Source organism: Adelges cooleyi, unplaced genomic scaffold, assembly GCF_023614345.1.
Source record: "Adelges cooleyi isolate 19-005CV unplaced genomic scaffold, UGA_ACOO_1.1 ACOO_flye_CR_arks_rails_tigmint_CR_PRNA_41, whole genome shotgun sequence".
NCBI classification, from domain to species: Eukaryota; Metazoa; Arthropoda; class Insecta; order Hemiptera; family Adelgidae; genus Adelges; species Adelges cooleyi.
In genome coordinates, this window is record NW_026096090.1 from 4,149,451 (window position 1) to 4,172,857 (window position 23,407).

At 27.8% G+C, this 23,407-nt stretch overlaps 1 protein-coding gene and 1 long non-coding RNA gene across 5 annotated transcripts in view; both read right to left on the reverse strand.

Annotated features, from left to right (window-relative positions):
• LOC126842022 (prolyl endopeptidase FAP-like) overlaps positions 1 to 23,407 on the reverse strand; it is a 143,656-nt gene that overhangs the window by 90,945 nt on the left and 29,304 nt on the right. The window contains exon 1 of one of the 4 annotated variants that reach the window (XM_050578883.1): positions 5,962 to 6,156. The exons of the other annotated variants lie outside the window; for them this stretch is intronic. The gene's annotated coding sequence lies outside the window, so the exon portion shown is untranslated. Of the gene's footprint in view, positions 1 to 5,961; positions 6,157 to 23,407 lie in introns of those variants that run through there. 4 annotated transcript variants of the gene reach the window in all.
• LOC126842025 (uncharacterized) lies at positions 18,965 to 20,913 on the reverse strand. The gene is made up of 4 exons (XR_007686254.1): positions 20,772 to 20,913; positions 19,974 to 20,067; positions 19,717 to 19,746; positions 18,965 to 19,426 (listed from the first exon to the last, which is right to left on the reverse strand). It is a non-coding gene; the product is annotated as an uncharacterized LOC126842025 (long non-coding RNA).

Here is a 23,407-nt window from a genome sequence, read left to right on the forward strand (position 1 = left end):
TGGAAAACGTTAAACATAAAATGTATGCAACATCACGGACATCATCGGCCATATTAAGATTATCGAAAGGCAACGAGTCTCTTCTTTTGCATTGTAGGTAATTAAATGTTATTTTTCTTAATACATTTTTAAAAAAAAATTCTCAACACAATTGAAAAATCCAAGGTGCCAGTTTAAATACTAATTTCTGGCAATTAATAAACGACTGACTGTGGAACTTTGTTAACTTAATAACTATCTTTTTTTAAATGGTATATAATTGTATTTTATATTTTTATTTTTCAATTTAACATATTATATTATTGTACACGTGTAATATAATATCACACATTAAATTATTGATTGAACGGTATACAGAAATTCAAGTTGACGGCTTAAAGTGCTTTAAAATTGTATTTGCGACCAGACTAATTGCGGAATTCGCTTTTGTTAAAGAATTCGTTAGATCTAAACAACGGCTTTATAATGAGAGGAACATTCCATCAAGACCTGGCAAAACTTAATCAAAGCGCATTTCTATATTTTAACACTCACAAAGAGAGATTTTCTAAAATGTTTGTTTTCATGTACACTAGGAATTCAAAAATGAATTTTGACAAACAAAATATTAATGCGTTTTCAGCTTTAAATAAAACCGTCAATCAACAAAAAAGGTAGACACAAAATTTGGAGAAAAAAAAATACTGAAAACTATGAATGATTATTATAGCCTATGTTTAAAATAACTATTTGATTTGTCGATGAATCTGCTTATAATATATAACACATTTATTACATACAAACTAGTAGAACGTTTATTTAGAAACAAATAAAAATGTGCTCCTCCTTGTCGTGTAGTGAAGCCACAGTTATTAGAAAATAATTTAAAAGATGGTCTTCATTCGCCATTCTAGCCTATCATTTTTAAAACTTACTGTGTACCTGTATGGACTCTCAGTAATTATTATCCAGGTACATCAGCAGTTAGAGCGATACGCTTGACCAACGAGGATACGCATTCTTGTATAATTGGTAGAATTTTTGTTAAGTGTATGCAATTGTACATATACTTGTGCAATATTTTATGATAAACTGATCTTAATTATTAGTCCATCAAAAATTGTTATCAAATACCAAACAAAAATAACTGTAAAACTTTCTAAATTTATTGTTTGAAAATTTAATGCAAATAAATCACCAACAAATGTTGTGTTTGTAAAGTAAATTACCACCAACCGGACTACAGTCTATATATATATAATTGAACGAAGTTTATCAAATAAAAGAGACAAGAATTTCGAACGACAATGACAAAAATGTTGGCGATTTTGTTAATAGAAGTTCAGAGTTTTTATAAATACATTTTACCTAGAAAATGTCGCGAAATATGGTTTTGTTGAGAGAGTTTTTAATTTTAAAATGTGAGGTAACTAATGACAACAATAATAATTGAGTTGCAAAATGGCTATAGTATTTTTTTCACCAAAATGGTTTTTTAACAGTACATTTTACAGTATATTACGCTAAAAATGTGGGCTTGGGGTATAATGTATGTTCATGACTTATGGGGATTTTGGCTGCTGTTCAAATTCGATAGTAGGAGGTTTTTCTTTATTGTTTAACACAGCACGGTAGTGGTTGGAGGACACAGCAATGGCGTTTAACTAGATGTCACAGATAAAGTTAGCAAATTACAGGAAATCGATACAATATACACAATTAAGGAAATTATTTGTTTTAATAAAACCTATTTTTAAAAAAAAACTTAAAAACCATAAAGCGTCGATAGTTTTATATTGTATACAGGATATACCTTGATGATTTGATAGATTTAAATAGATTTTATTTAAAATCTTGTCAGATCATCGTGAAACGCACCCTATATCATTATAGTAATATGTTCATTATAGTAATGATATTATAGAGATATAGTGATACAGTAATTTGCATAAATATTATTTTAGTCATTTTTATTAGAAAACAAAAATGTCCAGGGTATATTCAGATATTTCGTCGGTTCTTTGTTAGTAAGTAGTTTAGTAAGCAGTAAGGCGTTTATTATTAGAACCCATTGAAATGATTGTGTTAAATGAAGCATAACTATGCAAATGTAATAACGCGTTAACTGTACAGTTGTGTTTGTTTAACATGTATTTTTTCCGAGAAAAATAAATGTAATGAAAAATTCAACAAATTCACGGTGCAAAGGTTTTTCAACGCGCTTAACAACCACTATAAAAAAACATGTCCAGAGAAAAAAGTCGAGAGGACAATGTAATTAATATTAATATTTCATGGCACAATAAATTAACAGAGTTCCGAGTACAATATTATGGATGCAGCATCGTGATAAAATAAGAGGTCTTGCTGTAAATGGAAATAATCACAGAGAAGATAATGATATTAATATATAAAGCTGAAGGCAATTCATTTTTAGCATTGAAAAATTGCACAGCGATATAATGTATTGTTGTTGTATGGTAGGAGTAATGAACATGTCATGAGTTAAACGTAGAAGGGAAATGAATTAAGGCCTGGGCGCGAACACTGCTTTTGCCTGTGAATAATTGAATTTACAAATGATTGCATTTTGTATTCATTAGGTATATATACATACGTGTCGACTGTACAACAGTAAAACTGTAACATTAGCAAAAACACATCATTCGGGTTAATTGAATAGTCGTTTTGGACATAAATAATATCACTATCATATTTTGTCATAAGTAATAATTTCTTCAGTATACTTATAGACATAGTAAACTGTAGTATACACACATTTTTTGTATATCATAATAAAACCCCTAATTATTAATTATTTTAGATTCTTTTATTTATGTTTAAAATGAATAGAATTTAAGATCAGCAAACCATTGATAAACAACTGAATAATGTTATTTATATTTCTTTTTGGTACATAAAAAAAAGTATTCACCCGAATGTCTACAATAGCCGTTGTTTTCTTGTGTATGATATTGTTAGTAACCCATCATGTATATATTATAGGAAAAATGTCCGTTTGACGTGCCCGTTGCAATATAAACTTATGTACTTACTTCCGGTAGATTTTCCGTGAGGAAACATAATATTAAATGCAAATCTCGACTTTTTATGTTTATCGCTTAAGCGCGCATATATAGGTCAATCGAATGAATAGAATCATTATTATTCCACTTGGATACAATACAAATATATATGTCTATTATATATATATATATATATAGTAGTATAAGTCTATACTACTAAAACTTATGTAGCAAGCATATATATAAATATATATTCCAATGAAAACACTAAACTACTATAGTGTACTAAACGAATAGTAGCAATATCTTAAAAAGGATAAATTAAAGAATGGTTGTTATCAAATTTTGAATTGCTCATGTTTTTGATAAATGAAAAAATAGAATATTAAAAAAAAGTATAATTATTAGTAGGTAGTTAATAACATAGCGTGAAAAATAATAAAGCGTGGTATTGATCGCATAAAACAGCTATTTTTATTTTAGTATTTTAATCAAAACATTTGTTGTGGATATAAGTTATGGCAAATATTTATAAGAAAAATACATCTACTTTTATAATAAAATATGTCAAATGCCACAAAAACTCAATTTTAATTTCATGCAGGTAATGTAGAAATTTAACTCATTATTTTGGAATCGAGATAGTTTATGTATCAATATAAACTGAAATATACTTGATTTGAAATCCAATAAATTTACTATGACAGAATAGCAAATATACAATGCTAATACATGCTTTTTATAGTTTCTGACAATAGTAATTTCTCCTATTCATAACGATCATCCTAAAAATATTTTTTTTGTTTTTTCTTGCATAAAACTATTTTTTTTTTCAACGTATTATCTAATGTTGTTGTACTATTTTTAAAAAAATTGTACACTTATAATATTAAACCAATTCATTAAGAACGACGTCCATTTGTTAATCTAATATATTATATTAAGCTAATCATTATCACCTATTTCTTCATTTAATTAAATTCCATTTTATTTGTTTATTCTAAAAGGATACTCACGTTGTAAGTTCCTTAAATGTTTATTTATGTATGTTACCGTGATAAATTAAACAGTAATTTACTTTGGATATACCTCCTACACGTCGCGTCTTACTACGTGAAAAGAGTAACAATGATAACACGAGAGACTAATTCTACGCGAGTACAGTGTTCGTGAGAAACAGAAGTATACTTACCCAAGTGTAATTGGGTCAATAAAATGGGTATTTCTGAAAAAAAGTTTTAATTATAATAATTTTAGTAAAATTATAAATGAGCAGTCTAGAATCAACAACTTCTTTTTTAAAATTGTTTTGTCAAATATTTAATCATTCGATTATTTTACAAATTAACATGTGATTTAAAACATAAAAAGCTTGGTGAATTCGTATATTTTGTGTATTACTTTCATAAGATGAAATGTTTATTATAAAAATGAATAAATAAATTAGTAGATATTTAATATACTATTATATTCCTATAAATTAAATTTGATTGTGTCGAATACAAAAAATGTCATCAGTAATATACAAATAATTGTCCAGGTTTTGTATGGCTTGATTAATCAAATTATTTAATTAAATATATAAGTCTAATCATAGATATGGCTTTAAACGTTTCATTCTAGAAAAAACTTAAGCAACACTTGTGATTATTTATAGTAAATACATAAAATAATGAAATATTCAAATAAACCCTCCAAACAAATGATTTGTAATTAAATTTTTTTTAGATATTTCATCATTTTTATTATTTACTATTAAATGTTTTACACTGTAATAATTTTAGCATTTTTATCTTGGGTTATAGTTAATAATATTTTAACCAACGTTTGCTCATATTTCTCGAATTCCAGTCTAATTTTCATCCATGGTTCAAATTAAGGAATATAAGTTTATAGGGGCATAGGGCATACCTAATTTTTAATGTCAAAACAAAATATTGACTCAGATTCATCGAGACAGAATGTCTTATAGTTAAAATACCATAGACAAAACTTAAAAGTTCTGTACATTTTGTAGAAATTTAGTACATTTTTGAAGGAAGAAATCCAAAAAATAGTATTTCAGTGTAGTTATGAAGAAATAAAATACAAAATGATTATATTATAAAACCAACAGTCAGTAATTCCTTTTTTTTGCATGATTCTAACAATAACTAATAAAGAGATAATAATGTAAAGTTAAATTCGCAGAAATGAAGTTGTTAAATCATTCATGAATTACTATGAAATTTCTAAAGCGAAGTTAAACTACACACAACTTCTTTGAAACATCAAACAACAATGTTAATAATATATTATGTATTCCTTTCAAAAGAATTATATAATAAAAACTTTTAACAAACTTCTTAGGTCTACGCTTATGGGGCCTCTAGATCTTATTTTTGGTCGAAAACAACTCATTCAATTTTAACCTTACTCTGAATGCAAAATATTTTTTTAAGAACTTTATCTCCTGAAAATATTTTTGCTACTATTTATATATAATAATATTTTTGTTTAATATCGTAATGTTTTGAATAAAGATGAAAACTAATTTAATAAACGTTTTTAGATTACGTCTTATTTATGATGATTTATTCATTTTAATAAAATTTGTTCTATTAATTTTATTTTTAATGTATAATCCGTGTATACATTTATCATTAATGATACACGCCCAGTTTACATCGCTGAATATTTCGGCTACTGATCCCTGTTACGGGATAAACGTTCATTATACGAGTTAAACGAAGTATTCTTGGCTGATCCCTTCGATATATCGTGCAGCTATTCGTAAATATCGTCACCGTTTAATGTCTATAGCAACTTCTCTTCTGTACAATGATACGCGGTCTTAATGACACGAAATTCTCGGTAACTCGTTCGTGTTCGGTTACTCGGTTAATTATATAAAGTAGGTTTCGGTTGTGTTGAATCAGTCAAAACAAGACAAATCTATACTAGTAGACCGACTTACCCGTCCTATATATATATATTATAACACGCACTAACAGCGCTATGATAAATTTCCCGAGTCACGTACACCACAAGTCACAACCGCTACAGTACTTGATGCGATTTTAAAGATACAATAAATATCGCGTTATGGTATCGCGAACCAAACGAATGTACACTACACACACTACACACACACACAAGAGCGTCCGGTTACCGTGAAAATTCAGAGCAAACTGCACTCCGGCGTCGACCACGACAACGTGTAGGCGCCACACAGTCCTCGAACGGCCGGGGACGGCACATGATTTGGGTAAGGACTAGGCGGACCGCACAAACATACAGGACCCGAGTTTTAAAAATTTACGACACTTTCGTTTATTATGATGCAAAATCCATTCGGGGTCCACATACACACTGGCCAAACTTATGGCTCCTTAAATGTTTCATTACATATATACATTTTCGCGAAAATATCGGTCCCGAATTATGTTTTCGGTTGTTAAAAAACCGAGCGAAGAGTCTACTTAACGGTGATGTATAAATACAAAATTGACAACATTTATGTACAAAAATGACAACATTCTTTTCTAGTCTTGAAGTTTTACCATCGTTGCCGAAAAGGTGTTGGTTTTTCAACTAAGTGTTTTTATTTACTTTCGAGTGTGGACCCGAGGTGACTTTTTGATTTCTCCGTATAGCAAATCTGTAGATTGGAAATAGTACCCAAAATGTACTTTATATTTAGCTATAAGTCAAAAAAAGTTTGTCTCGTCCCCATTCCAAACCCAGAACAACGCCATAGACTGTACGCATTTTTTAACTTGAAATTATGGAATACAAAAACTTTTTTAAAACAATCAAATAACTTCAAATTTGTGTGTTGTGTTCATTAGATATATAGTCCAAAACCAAGAAAATATCATTAGCCGTTGCCCATTACTTTAAAAGATATTAGTTTTAAAAACAAGATTTAAATCTTTTGTTTTTTTATTAAAACTCTTGTGTCTAGAAAAATTAATAAATACATTTTTTACAAGTGATTAATAAAATGAATATAGGATACCATTTAATTAGTTACAAAAATATCTAAAGTTTTTTACTTTGAAGGACACGACGCTCTCAGATTTTTTATTAAATCTACACCTAGACGGACTGGAATTGTCATCTGACCTTTTTTTTTATAAAAATGATTGCAAGATAAGATTATTATTTTCAGCAAAAAATACTTGCCAACAACGAACCTATCGCACTATAATTTACCTTAAAGCAAAATTAATAAGAGATAAAACCTTTTACTGTTTTATCCTGATATTTTGTAAAATATTTCCAAATATTTAATTAAACAAATTATTTACCATCGTCAGTAAAGGATTCGGCTTGTACGGATTTAAAGATTTTTTTTAGGAATTTCAAGGATTCAAGCTCAATCAAGCGCATAGTTTTGAATAAAATATCCCAATAAACATTAATAATTGTTCATACGTTTTTATTATTATTACCACCCATACAAATTTTCGTTTAAAAACGCATATTGTGATCATTCGTAAAAACAAAGCATTACCTGGTTGCATCACAAATTTGGATATTGCACGGAACGCAAAAGCTCATTAATATAACATATTGTTTTGTTATGTGCATTAAAAATAAATAAAATCCAAAGGAATTTGTACTAGCTATATAAAGTACTAACTACTATGTATACATTGTGCCTTTAAATAAATTTCCTATAAAGTTTAATAATGTGTTCGTTTATTATCGACAAAATAGCCATTTCTACGTTTTATAATCAGTGTATTAACATTAAACGGTTAAACTTAGGTAGGTACAGACAAATTTATGAATATAACTAAAAGATATTCGGGCGTTTCCATCATTATTGATTAAAATAATATGTTTTCTATATTTTTATATGAGGAGTGGAGCATAGTAAAGTAGATCTTTATTCCTCCCTTGGATATTAAGTAATAGAAAAATATTCACTTAAAAATACCAAAAATTGATTACTAGTATTTACATGATATGATTAAATTTAATGTATATAAAATATAAATAGTATATAAAACAAAGAAAACAAATATTATTAATTTTATACCTAAAATAATATTTTTTTTTTGAAAAATGTTTTTACTTAAACAGCTAAGTTATTTGAAAATATATATTTTTAGTATCGAATGTCTGAAGTAAAATTGTATCAAAGCGTTATGTGTTCTTAATAATGATCTTATATATATTTATTGCACTTTATATTATTGTTATCAGACATTGTTATTATAAGATAAAACTTTAAATTTATTGGTTAACTTTGATTTTCCAGATATATATAAAAACATATATATGTGAAAAATAGATTTAGTAAGAAACTTTGAGAAATATAGCGCTTGCTGTTAAACACAATATAATTTAATATATACAATTAATTTTATATAATTTCATTCACTTGCTAGTAGTAGCAATGTAATACCAGTAAAATACATAATATTAAAATAATTTTTCATAGTACATTCTATATGAATTTTTTAAATCCCCGATATCTCTAGACTACAGCAACCATAAAGTTTTTACAAAAACCAAGCCATGGAATCAAAACAAAATTTTAACCGTAGGTGTTAAATAACTGTTTATTTTGCTGCCTTTATCGATGGTTTAAAAAAAATATCGTGGGTTTCGATAATAATTGAATTTCCATAGAGTTTGAAATTGTGTATGAGTTGCGTTTTAAAACATATTACTCCGTTAGTTTAACAAATAACACGAAACGGACAGACCAATAATTGGGAAAGTACCTTTACACAGACACCAGACTAGTGTTCCGTCAGTTTCTTAACATAGAACTATACCGTTTATATTATACATTTATTAATGCATGCAATGCAATTAAATTACAATCTTGACATTGAGCAGACCATTATAATTTGATATAGTTTCTATATAGCTTTGAAGAACTGTCTAAATAGTTAAATCTCATAAATATAAATTAAAATGTATTAATTATTTCCATTACTTTTAATAGTAGATTTCATACTGAATTCATAAATTCTATATTATATTTATTATTTACATATAGAAAAACATTATTAGTTGAATTGTTGTCTGAGGATCAGTGTATAATATTGTAAAAATACATTATAATTTTGATTACAGTTCATGTTTAAAAGAAGTGAAAAATGTGTTTCAGCATTTAAGAGTATTCTGGTAACTGATTAAAACTACTAACTCTACTTACTTGCTGCTAAAGCAATACTGTTTCTATCTAAATTAGTTAATACAACTAAAAAAGAATAAATTACACTATGGCACAATGTAAAAAAAGAACCACAACATTGTAACTACTTGCATTTTATAGTGCCACTATTCACCGATGTAGCAAAATTGCCTATAATAAGTGCCGTATGAAATATTTTGAATTCACGCCGCAAAGTAATAAAATACTTCAAGCGAATTCCATTTTTGAAATTCCATATTTTACTTTTTGTACAAACGTTAAAACAATATGTACTGACTATATATTTGTTGTTTTAACTTAGAAATGCTAGTGCAATATTTTCCAAAATTTCCATCTAAGCATCCATTTGTCATGTCGTTTTTGTTTTTAAACAGAGAACAAAAGTCAAATTAAATATGTCCTGTTGGTTTCTATACTTCGGTTTTAAATACCTCCATGAAATGACAGTGTAGTATATATTAATTTATTATGTATGAAATAGAATACAACATTTTGTTCGCGATAAGGGCCACTACATGTGTTTACGTGGCACTGATAAATAATAACAATAGACAGAAACCTGAGTGGAAATTCACTCAACATCATATTTTTGTAATCGATTCTAATGTGCGTGAATTCATGAAATAAAAACATATTCACAAAATGGTATTTTCTTCCGCGTTTTGACAGTAATAATGGGTGTACAGTTAACACTAGTGACAAACACCTCACTTAAAAAAGTTATGATCTGTGAGTTATAAGGATGAGACGTTTAACATAAAAAAAAACATGAATATTACAAAAACTATGTCCTATATAGTCACCATTTTGTATTACGTAAAATAGAAAACCGTGTTAAACACTTCAGACATCTTAGTTTATATCATTGGGCAGAGCTCAAGTAAAACAGATTAGGTAGCCGGGTAATTCTCTTGGGTTACCCCGAGCGCTAAACTCGCTTGCTAGGTTATAAATTATGGTTAACATTCTCAACTTAATTATATACAACACAATATACACCATAAGCACATGTACTTAAATAAATATGCATGAAACAATATTTCTAATCTAAAACCATGGTTAAGACAAAGACAATTAAATTTGAAAATGATAAAATGACTGAAAATATCGATTAAGTACTACTATATGGATAGTGTTAGAAATTATCGTCATATTTAAGTAAAAAAAAAAAAGAGTGCATATTTCAAAATACTCATATTGTATACTTAAACGTTTTAAAATAGTCAGGGTGAAGTAATTTTAATGATCTTTGACATAAATCGTATCATCTTCCTAGCACCAAATAATTTCTCTCTCATCACCAAAATAAATTCAAAATACATCAAAGTACATTAATTGTACATTTTTTGTCTCTCTAAAATATTATGCTTCTTAGATCATTTAAAGAAACTAAATAATCCTAGTTTAAACTCATTTTACTATAGTAGTCTTGGTTAAGTAATTGTACTATAGTAATCTTGGTGATCGCATCACTTGAGGACGGCTGGACCGATTTGGCTAATTTTTTTTTTGAAATGTTCGTAATAGTCCGAATAAGCTTTTTACGGGAAGAAAAATTGGAAAAGAGTCCCGGAAATGTGGAATTTTTAAAATTTTTAATTTTAGTGTATATTTATTCCCATAGATGAGAAGCTGACATATGGATATTTTGACAGCTAATTACATTTACTCATAGTTTCTGACAAAAAAAGACATAGTTTTACAATTCACATTTCATAGTTTACATAATTGCCCTTTTTAGTCTTCCATTTTAGTTTTGAAACCAGTCGCGTGACAATGAATTTGAGCAAATGTTGCGTTAAATACTCATCGGGCTGCAGTCCGTTACAACGCGGTAATTGATTACTGTGTAGATCAATGTTAATTTATAAAATATGTAAGTTGATGAAATTTTAACATGAAAGGATTATAATTAATGAATAAATGGATACGGTATATGTAGTTTGTTTGGGTCGTTTATTTGTTAAAAGAGTAGAAATTATTAGAGCCAGCAACAATTTAAATAAACAATCGCTGGTAACACAATTTAACAAAGTTAGCAAGTGTTAAACGATTGTATACCACACATATATTTTACAATTATAATTTTGTAATAGTTTTTTTAATAAATACCTACCCAGAGTAGAAAAATTCAAAATATAATTTGTTAAATATTGTTGTGGTTATTTTACCTATAATAGTAAATTCAACATTTTAATACTCATATAGCTGATGCGTTCATTTTTACAATCTATTCAAGTCATCATATAACTTAAGCAAATAAAAAATATACATAGGTGTATAATTTGTGAGTACTTTGTTGCAATTGTATTTCTTAATCCGATCGAAACCGGGTACACAGGCAGCTAGTAATTCTTATAGAAATTAAATGTTTTTTAAAAGTAAAATACTTAACAGCTAACTTATATGCATTTATAATTTGCAAACCGTAACTGTAAGAGAAAAACATTTGATTCAAGCTCTAGAAAAACTGTTTAAATTCCTAAAGGCATATGCCTGATATCTATTGTTATTCAAATTGGTCTATAAATTTACAAGTTGATATAATCAATATTTTAACCATGACGCATACTATATTTTTTTAACACAGCTGACACCAGTTTTACAAAAGAACAAGATGATGGAACACATGTAACAAAAGCATTTTATGAATGTTATGTCGACCAGTTAGATATAATTTATGGGATTTAAACCTTTTTTTTATCTGATTTTATATATTAAACGAGTAGTTTGTCCTATAAAGAACATATTAAATACCTAAATATACACGATTTTTATTTTATGGTTAAGGGTGTTTTAAATATTATTTGATGATATATAAACGGTTATAAGTTGCTCAAGTTTTTTCTAGAACTTCGTTAAAAATAATAATATAGCGTGCTGCCCGATTTTATATGGATTGCTTCAAAACACATCATTCACGAATTGGACATAGTTTTGTAGATAAATACAAATAATTACAATTATTTGTTGTATGTGTACAAGTGTGAATATAAAAAAAATATGACCAACCCACTACTAACTAGTAATTGTAATTAATTATAACTATAATTAATTTTCACAATGACAGAAAATGTATCTTTCATCTCAGAAAGTATTTTAAACTTTTACATGGTTAATGTTTTACATTTGTTACAATACATTGTTATGTTAAACTTATTTTTTTTAAACTAATATGGCAATAAAGAATAATAATTTAAAAAAAAATTTAGCTTCAAAACTATTTTATGCAGTACCTACAGAGCCAATTAATTTTGTGATCAGAATGACTGTTAAGTGTTAACCACCTCTGACAGATAAAACAATCTGACCATATTATATTGGAGTTCATAATTATTTTATCGGTGTCAAATAATTATAACTCTTAACTTGGTTAATTTTTTATGAGAAACCATTGGCCAAAACTTAATCATTTTTTAATAAAAAAAACAAAGCTCATGGTGATTAGGCTTCTTTGCCCTACCTGGGCATAATAATTTACTGTCTTATTTCTTGAGTTGCTATTAATAGTCTTACTATAGTAAATTGTATTTACGTAATCATTAGGTTAATTCGCGGTAAAAGCTTTTTGCACAACCAAAATTAATTGTACCCTATACGAGTATTAAATGCACTTAAAGGCTACAATATTATGATAATTATGTCAAACGCCACGTGCGATAGAGTAAAAGTATGTTCTTGCAAGCATACGCGTTTACGTTGATGAAGTTCTCATTTCTTATTAATTATATTAAGTGATGAGAAGCAGAAGTGATATCATTCACGTTCACTACGAATATATATATATCAAAATTAGATTACAATTTAACTAACACAGTAAGGTATAAAATAATTGAAAATTAATAATCTTCACTAGTGAAATAATCTAGATCGACGAATATTATAATTATTATTGCAATTGGTATTTGATCGAAATCTGCAGAGGTTAAATTCTCATATTTTCTCTTAACAATAAAATATCGTTTTGCTTAGACCATGTCGAAAAATAAATCGATTAAATATTCTATGCATTTTATTTCCATTTAAAATATCAATATAGAGAAATAATAAAGAAACATAAGTTGAAATAACATTTTCAATCACTAACAATACGACCAACTGTTTTCGTTCTTTCTCCATTTCCGCGGTACATGGATATAAACATAGATATGGTATATAATAATGCATATACCATATAAATACACACCACAATAGCAGCAATACTTTTGTGAAACCCAACATTTTGACAACTAGACATTCGCGAAGAGTCATAAAAGAAAAACCTACACGACCGTTTTTCGACTATTCCTATCCCATAAGACCAATGAAGTATTCTCCTTCTGGCTGTTCGAAAATCTCTAAACCCAATCGTATAATACGCCACACAAATGCCACTGGGAAAATTGTAAATGAACCTGGGAAAATTTACGCCTATCCAAGCAAGTCAACTTCTAAGGTTTTCCGAACAAATGAATTCGAATATTATCGCACGAATAACGTCTACATAAAGCACATTTGACTGCCTCGATTTCGGGACAAAATAAAAATAAAAGAGAACATAATAACATTTTTTCAATATAAAAATACACACGAAAAACGTTAAATTTCTTTCTTTATAATATTTTGTAAAATCATAAACGTACAATGGGACTTAGATATATATACTCTTTAAATTATTTAAAAAACGATTTTGTAAAAAACTTAAAAATATAAGTTTTTAATAATATCAATATTTTTAGAAATATTAGAAACATAAATAGTTACAACGTCTACAAATACAGAAATTAATTTAATTGTATCGATTATAAGATTCTCAGACATCCTTCTCGAGAATAAATATACATGTATTGCATTTTAAAAGGGCGTATACCACTTCAATTGCATATAAAAAACCAAAAGGGCGTCTATAAAATACGAATTATTACAAAGGCCTCAACTATGTTTACAATAATTATTTATCAAACTAAAATAAGTGCTTTACGAATACAATTTTAAGCCTGTCATAGTGAAGGGAACATAAGTCGGTAGTAAAATTCTGTAAAAATAAACGTTCTATTGAAACAGATTATTAATTTACAAGGTGTCAATTTATTTCAGGGAAGAAAATATAACAGAATACCAGCAATATTAAGTTAAATTAAAGTTAAATTTAAAAAAACAGCACGTCCAGACAAAACTAGATTGAATATTCAAACAATAACTCATTATTACAGACAAAACGGTTTCTCGTTATATATGTATATACCTAATATATTATGTGTGTGTCTCCCAATGGTTGTACGTCATCGTCACATATAACATGCGCATAATATACTGTACAGAAAATTAACAGCAGCTAACCCACGCAGAACAATTTTTGTTCATTGTCATCCAGTCAAAGCCAAAATAATAATTTATGTACGTTAATAATTGGGGCGCAGTGATGCACTGTAGCTAGCTAAAGCGTAGAACACTAATATCATCATCAAGCTTATCAGGCCTCTTTAAGGCCCAACGCTGCCACTCTTCCTCCTAGAACAATGATATAACTGTAAATATATATACCATTGAAAAATTTGTTATTATATAATCTATTCAAATACACTACCAATACTTGAAGTTCATAAATCGCCATAAAATAAATAATATATATATTATAAAAGGATATTCATATATCTACCCCTAGTGTTTCTCGGAATGGGTGTGACCTAGTTTTATTTGGCAACCCAGATCATGCGAGAAAGACAAACGTCTCTGTGTTGTTTAATTTATTCCTGGCGCCGTTTGATGTTCCTAGTTTCGACTTTCTTTTATGGATATCAATCGTATGTCTATATAAAGATTAAACACGTTATAAGAGCGCTTAGCCTCTTTTATCGAAGCGATATTTTACAATAAATTCAAAATTGAAATTTATTACACACTTTTTTCTATGTTAATTTTAAATAGTCAATGTGTGTGAGTAAACATTTAAAACTGGTAATGACCAGATTGAAGTGTTAAATTATCCCTCATGGCGTTCAAAACTATCACGGATGGTTTTAGGCTTGTAAATTTCGTCAGCATCAGTAAACATAATAATAGAACAATAACAAGTAAAATTAACTACATAGGCGTATATGACTTTCATAATATTAACTAACTTATAGTTATAATGGTATAAAGTAATTTAAATGTACAACGACACACTGCACACATATGGCATTGTTAGTCATATCACTCATATATATATATATATGTGAAGAAATAAATCGTCATTGCAAAAAAACCTCAAGTGCCAATTTTACGATTTTGAGGTTTTGGTATCCCTGGATACAGAAAAAAATAAGCTATCATATAATAAAATCTCCAACGTGCTATCTCCATTGTAAAATAAATGAAAAATAACAAATAAAACCTCCTATATGTTACTTACTATAAATCGTTTTACACGTTTTAATGTCTTATGAACAATTAGGTTTTAGCACATGGGTGTTTTTTTTTTCTCGGCAACAACCAAATACTACATCGTGCTGTTAGATTAGTAAGAACTTTAAACAAGTTACTTAGAACAATGAAATGCATAATACATAAATATTAGATTGTAATATGGTTTAACTTTTTTAATTATATACTTAAAACCAATTTACATACATATTTATATATAGATATATAAAGTATTCCGATAGGCATACATAACATCCACTACAGTTTCTAATGGATTTGTACGCGCTGTTTCAATAGGGTGCGCAAATAATCTACCGAACTTCGCGAATAACTTTAATGATGCTCAGAAAATAGGTCATGAGGTTTACTGCATGTACGCCGTTAGCACAACACAATTTCTTGAGTATTTTTTGTCCAACCCTTGATTGAAAACTTTTAATTAACATCTCTATTCTGCAAGTACGTCAGTCGTCAACATTTTTTCCGGTTTGTTAATTTTTTTCTTCAAACCAAGGCACTAATTAAGTAGTTTTATACTGACTGTTAAAGTATATTAGAGCGAGGTGCCGGTTTTTAATCAGAGTTGCCGATCCAAGTACATAATTAAAAATACCAACAAAAAAGTTATTACTGTTTTAATGTAAATTACACGGATTTATGTTTTCGTGTCCAAAAAGCACATACAAAATCAATTAATTAGCGTCACGTTCCAATTAAAACTCATCACACATCCAATACGGACTTTTTATGATTGTCAAGTAAAATTGTAGACAGGGTGTCACACAATATAATACTAATATTATGTTTAGCTACCCACTCTTCAGACCCATCTACACTTATCCACAGGCTATTTGCTTTTTTTGGGTAGCGTTAATTTGTTTAAATTTTTTTATTCCTATAATATTATTGTGATGTGTTATGATGACAATAAGGATATACATATTATTATATTAACGTATTATTATTTTTCTGAATATTTCAAGAGTTTTTACACAGTCGCAACTAATCTCTAAACTAACCTCACCGTACATACGATTTGACCATCTTTAAACCTCCTATTTTGAAGGATCCCATTATATTTTCAAATTTTAGCTTCTTCATCATGTATGACACATTGACACATACACGTAACAAAATATAACTAAAAAGTCTTTACTAAACCTCCACAAACACTATCTGTCACATCTCCCAGACACTTTTGCTAACCTTATAACACTCTCAAATACGTTCAATCGTGTATTGTTATGTATTTCCATAACCGTCATTATGTGTCCACTCTCATCCCTCACTGACAAAAATTCTTAGCTATATAACCTAGTTGGTCTCATAACTGTCTATTATAAACATTTTTTCTACCCTAACCGGTATTAGTTTATCATACAAAACCCCTATCTACTAATACTACAACATTCTTCAGCACTGCGAATATTGTATACAAAAGCCTATCATCTTTACCAACTTCACAGCATACTATATCTTCTAATTTCCTTGTACACTACATCTGAAGATGTGCTCTGTCGAAGACTTACTTTTACAAGTTTATGGAGTAAAAATGGCGTTAAATGTTGGCTACTTAACGTGATCTATAAAACTATAAAAAGTTAAAATACCTCTACCAAACTATCACTAGAATAAGTAACCGTAAATGTAAAAACTCAAAAAAAAAAAAGCTTGTAAAAAAGCTTTTTGTAAGTCTTCATCTCATGTTACCTTGTATAAGTTTAGTCTAAACTCAAAGACAAACTAAAACTAACTCAACTCAACCAACACTCAACTCTAAACTCAACAAAAAAGTATTTTAGGCCACGAATACCATCAACAAATTAAATGTGAATCATTCCGATTAATCGCGTAATCAAGTATTGTGCCGTTTAAATGTACTAGTGCGAGAGAATAGAATTTTTTTAATGAATATAATATTTATTCATTTAAGACGTACCCATTTAGGATAAAGAACACATGTCCAAAATTGTACAGGAGCATTTTAAAAAAGTTGTGACTTACTATGAATTTGTATTCTTTACCGTTCTTGCTCTCTTGACAGCAACACTCTTCCGAGAAAAAAGAAGCTACTTTATTATTCCTTTTTATCTTTTTTTTTTTTACCGACAGCGTTTTTGTCTGTCAATCATTTCACTATAGACGATGCATATATACAGCACGTTCTGACGTATCGAATGCTACTTTGGGGCATAATAAAGTTCACCCACTATGACTGTCAAATCATGGGATGGCTGGATTTCTTTATGAAATAAAGAAAAATAACATATTGAATTCTTACACCGTCTTAAATCATTCGATTGCCACCTTTGACACAGAAAATGGGCAAATAAAAAATGTCGAAATTATACAGAGCACTTGCGTGTGCGTCTTTAATGGCAATGCAAGTAACAGAATGTATAATATCATACTGTAACGTGTAGTTACTACAGTATTCAGGGTATAGTCCATCGATTCGGACATCATTTCCGTAGTGGTTTTAATTATAACCTTTTAACCGGCTCGTGTAACCCCAATGGAATTTTCCACAGCCCTCGTCGATAAAATTTCAAATGTTATTTACCACCATTGCACTATAACTGTTACTGCTATTATAAAGTGTGGATGTACAACAATAGCAATAGTATCCCGACACATAATTCAGGAGACTTAACATTGTGTTTTTCTAAATTAAATAATAAAATATACCTAGTTAATTTCGTATAGTTACACTGAACAATAACACTGTGTTCGCGGTTCGCAATTATAAAACAGTGTACAATTGTTTATTATGGATACACTATACTCTATGGCACTGACAGTAGTGCGAGATTCCAAAAATAACATGAACATTGTAATAAATAAACTACACACAAAGTCCTGATTATATTAACAACTTGCATTTTTTTCCATAAAAACACGGTTCCTGTTGAAGTACATTATTAATACACTACTATATTGAATCCACTTTCTCATTTGAGTAAACATAATTATACAAGCTTGAGAAACTTTAACTCTTCGGAAAATTAATACACTTATATGGGTTTGACCTAAGTAATCCCAGAAGCTTGACAAGAAGTTTGAATAAGAAATAATTCGAGAGGTAGTCACATAGAAAATGTGCTCACTCCAGGTACAGGTATCTTCCTAGGAAAACTTGGGTCAGACTTAACCGCAAAGGATGAAGAAGATGCAACGAACTGATAAACAAATGGATGTTAAGAGTTACAGCTTTATAGTTAAATTCAGGACATACGAGTACAATAACATTTCTTCTATATGTAAAATATGTATTACATAATACATATTTTACAATTTTTATAAACAATATAGAAAACTATTTTTAATATAACCTAGGCCTAACTCGGTTCTAATCTATGACAATTATCAAAAAGCTGATAGAGAAGGTGAAGTAGAAAAGAAAACATAAATAATATTAGTTGCATGATAATATGATTTATTAATCGGTCGATATAATATTATTAAAACAAAAAAATCTCGTTATTTTCTGAACACATTTTTAGAAACTAACTTTAATAAAATAAATTAAATACGAAGATCTTAAATTACTTTCAGAGTGACTATATTTCTAGTACCAACAAGGCTTTTTAAATTTTATTTTATATAAGAAGAACTTCCAAGTTACAGGTAATAATAGACATATTAATTTTAAATTATAATATTTTAGTTAAATTTCACACGTGTATTTACAGTTATGTGTTTTCTTTTAAAATCATTCATTGTTATATTATTTTACTAAAATCAAAGATACATTTTTTTTATTATTTATAATTTTTCTGTTACTATTTTATAGATCATTATATATACTTAATGAAAATTGTGTGTCGTGTTTTATTTCAAATTGGTCGGGTGTTATCAGATTCCTTAACAAGATTACCTAGCAAAAAAAGCACATTGTTATAATATGTATTTTATACATTTCTATATTAAAAAAAAATTATATTATTTGTGAAAATCGTTACATATCGATACGTAGCGTTGTTTTTTATTGTCAATAAATAATAATAATCCCATTGCATAAGCCAATGTAATTTTAACATAATTTAATTTACATGCATTTTGCTTTATTAAAAAATAATATTATAGGCACTGACCTATAATTGTCTATAATAATATAGACAATTTTAAAAATATAAATATATATTGTAATAGTTAATAGTCAATTACCGTCAAATGGTTTATAGCCAACGTCTTCTTCTAAAACAGTAAAAGTTGAGTTATTATACGTTTAATTATTAATAAACATTAAGTCAATTTAAGGATATGTTGTTTGAAACATATTCAGTACTCTTGGCAGCTATAGCTATAGCTAATTCAAACAAACTATATGTGTTATCCATTATTAATATAAAGAATGGACTAATTGTAAACAATATATTGTATTTGAAATATCTAAGTTCTCTAGTTAATTATTGATTACTTACGAGCTAGTGAGATAATATGGCCGAATGAAAGGACACATAATGCAATATATATCAAATATATTGTTATATTAAATAATTTCATGATGCTATTTATCTAGAAAAAAAAATATTCCAAATAGTTAGTTAATTTAATAAATAGTATGGTAACTTATTATACAAGTATACAACTATTATAGTACATTGCCGTTTTTAGCATTCGAACTATGGGAGTATTTCAGCAATCCTACTAATAATAAATAGGTAGCTTAAATTAAATATAATTAAACTAGCGGTGCTGGTACTCTTATTAGTCTAGTACTTTCACTAAATAAGTCAATGTTGTGACATGATTCAATTGTCACGTCATGAAAATACTAAAAAACTAATTTTTGCCATTTACAGTCATTAAAATTCCCAAAAACATATAATGCAAATTGCATTACATAAAATAATAATTATTAAAAATTAATAATCATATTTTAATGTTGATTTATTGATTATACAATAATATTAAGTTTAGAAAGTGAATTTTAAGAAGTCATTAGTTATTTATTATTACTTCCTTTTATGTTTAATACCAAAAAACTTTATTATTTCTATTTAAAAACTGTTTTCCAAATCATAATACATTATTACTATTAACGGTATTATTATTCATAATTTTATTCAAAGTTCGAACTAATGACTTACGATATTATTATACATAACGAACATGATAAAGTATAAAGTTTAAACTGATTTGCATTTTTTTAACAAATTTGTTAGGAAATATAAAATAATAATCTGTAACGAATTCGTACAAAATATATTCAAACTTACCTATTCAGCTTGTACACAGTAAACTACTTGATGAAGTCGATTTTTCAAAAGTGATTTACAAAACGAAAAGTTTTTGTAGTTATTGTAGTTTTTGGGTTTGGGAACTAGTGTGACTGACGTGAACAATATATTAAGCAACACTTGTTCAAATAAAGATATCTTACGCGTTGGTTAACTGTTTGAACTATTATGAGTTATAATAAATTAATGGGATTTTGTTCATCAAAATTCGCTATTCAAATTTATTACAACAACATTTTTCATAAAATAATATTTTGAAAGATATATACATTATGCTATGTTGAATTTTTTTTAGCTGAAAACAATACATTACTTTGCTGGCGTCATTTTTTTTTTAACACCAACGTCCAACAATATAAAAAGTATTTTTCAAATCTCGTTGTTGACTTCATGACATCATTCTGCGTTTTGAATGTAAGACTTACATTGTAAGTTAATTATACAAGTTCCCATTTGACTTTTAAAAGTTACTCCATAAAACAATAATTTTTACCCTACGCTGCATACGGTTTATTGTCATTCATTTATTTCTTTATTCTCTGTTTTTGTATGTTTAAAAACAAAATTACATAAAAAAGATATAATTTCTCTAAGGGAGATAGGTACAACATTTATTAACAATAATAATGTCAAACTGTCCAGCTCATATAAATAGCCGCTAAAACACAGCCAAAACTGCTTCGAGGTTATAGTATTGTTTTTAAGAGTTTGAACACTGCTGTAAAATTAAAACAGAATAAAGTAAAGTATTTTGCCATTTGAAAATATTCAAATCAATACAAGCACAGACTTTTTTTTATAAATGTGGAGCGACAATGCAAAACGTACTATTGGTATTTTTGACAATATCGAATTATATATCGATTTTTACGGTTAAAAGTTTGACTCTATTCGCCACACATATATCGATGGTATAAAATATATCTGTAAACTAAATATAAAATTCCGTGTATTCTACAATTTTATACCGTGCTATAAAATCCAGCAACATCTCTATGGATAAGGTATACACCAATATTAGGGGTATTTATTTTTATATGCTATTAGGGTTTGATCTTTTTGAAATCATTAGTAATTTTTTGACGTTTTTGGAAACTGAAATAAAATCTGAGGTCTATGTAAACTATAGGAAGTCTTCTTAATGAAATTTCAATCTTCTTCTCTAAAAAAATATTATCTCATCGTAGAATGGTCAATTCATAACAAGAGGCTTCATCCTATAGAATGTAATAAATTCCTGTAGAAGGTGTTTTTTTGGGTACAAAATCGTGCTCGGTTTGAATCCTTATAAGAAAAATTATTATTTATAAGACTTATAAAGAAGCTTAAAATACTTTAAAAACATAGTTGTAATAAAAACTTAGGGTTTCTTATATATACCTTTATATGTTTCCATCTAAGAAACCCTAAGTTTTTATTACAACTATGTTTTTAAAGTATTTTAAGCTTCTTTATAAGTCTTATAAATAATAATTTTTCTTATAAGGATTCAAACCGAGCACCATTTTGTACCCAAAAAAACACCTTCTACAGGAATTTATTACATTCTATAGGATGAAGCCTCTTGTTATGAATTGACCATTCTACGATGAGATAATATTTTTTTAGAGAAGAAGATTGAAATTTCATTAAGAAGACTTCCTATAGTTTACATAGACCTCAGATTTTATTTCAGTTTCCAAAAACGTCAAAAAATTACTAATGATTTCAAAAAGATCAAACCCTAATAGCATATAAAAATAAATACCCCTAATATTGGTGTATACCTTATCCATAGAGATGTTGCTGGATTTTATAGCACGGTATAAAATTGTAGAATACACGGAATTTTATATTTAGTTTACAGATATATTTTATACCATCGATATATGTGTGGCGAATAGAGTCAAACTTTTAACCGTAAAAATCGATTTATAATTCGATATTGTCAAAAATACCAATAGTACGTTTTGCATTGTCGCTTCACATTTATAAAAAAAAGTCTGTGCTTGTATTGATTTGAATATTTTCAAATGGCAAAATACTTTACTTTATTCTGTTTTAATTTTACAGCAGTGTTCAAACTCTTAAAAACAATACTATAACCTCGAAGCAGTTTTGGCTGTGTTTTAGCGGCTATTTATATGAGCTGGACAGTTTGACATTATTATTGTTAATAAATGTTGTACCTATATCCCTTAGAGAAATTATATCTTTTTTATGTAATTTTGTTTTTAAACATACAAAAACAGAGAATAAAGAAATAAATGAATGACAATAAACCGTATGCAGCGTAGGGTAAAAATTATTGTTTTATGGAGTAACTTTTAAAAGTCAAATGGGAACTTGTATAATTAACTTACAATGTAAGTCTTACATTCAAAACGCAGAATGATGTCATGAAGTCAACAACGAGATTTGAAAAATACTTTTTATATTGTTGGACGTTGGTGTTAAAAAAAAAATGACGCCAGCAAAGTAATGTATTGTTTTCAGCTAAAAAAAATTCAACATAGCATAATGTATATATCTTTTAAAATATTATTTTATGAAAAATGTTGTTGTAATAAATTTGAATAGCGAATTTTGATGAACAAAATCCCATTAATTTATTATAACTCATAATAGTTCAAACA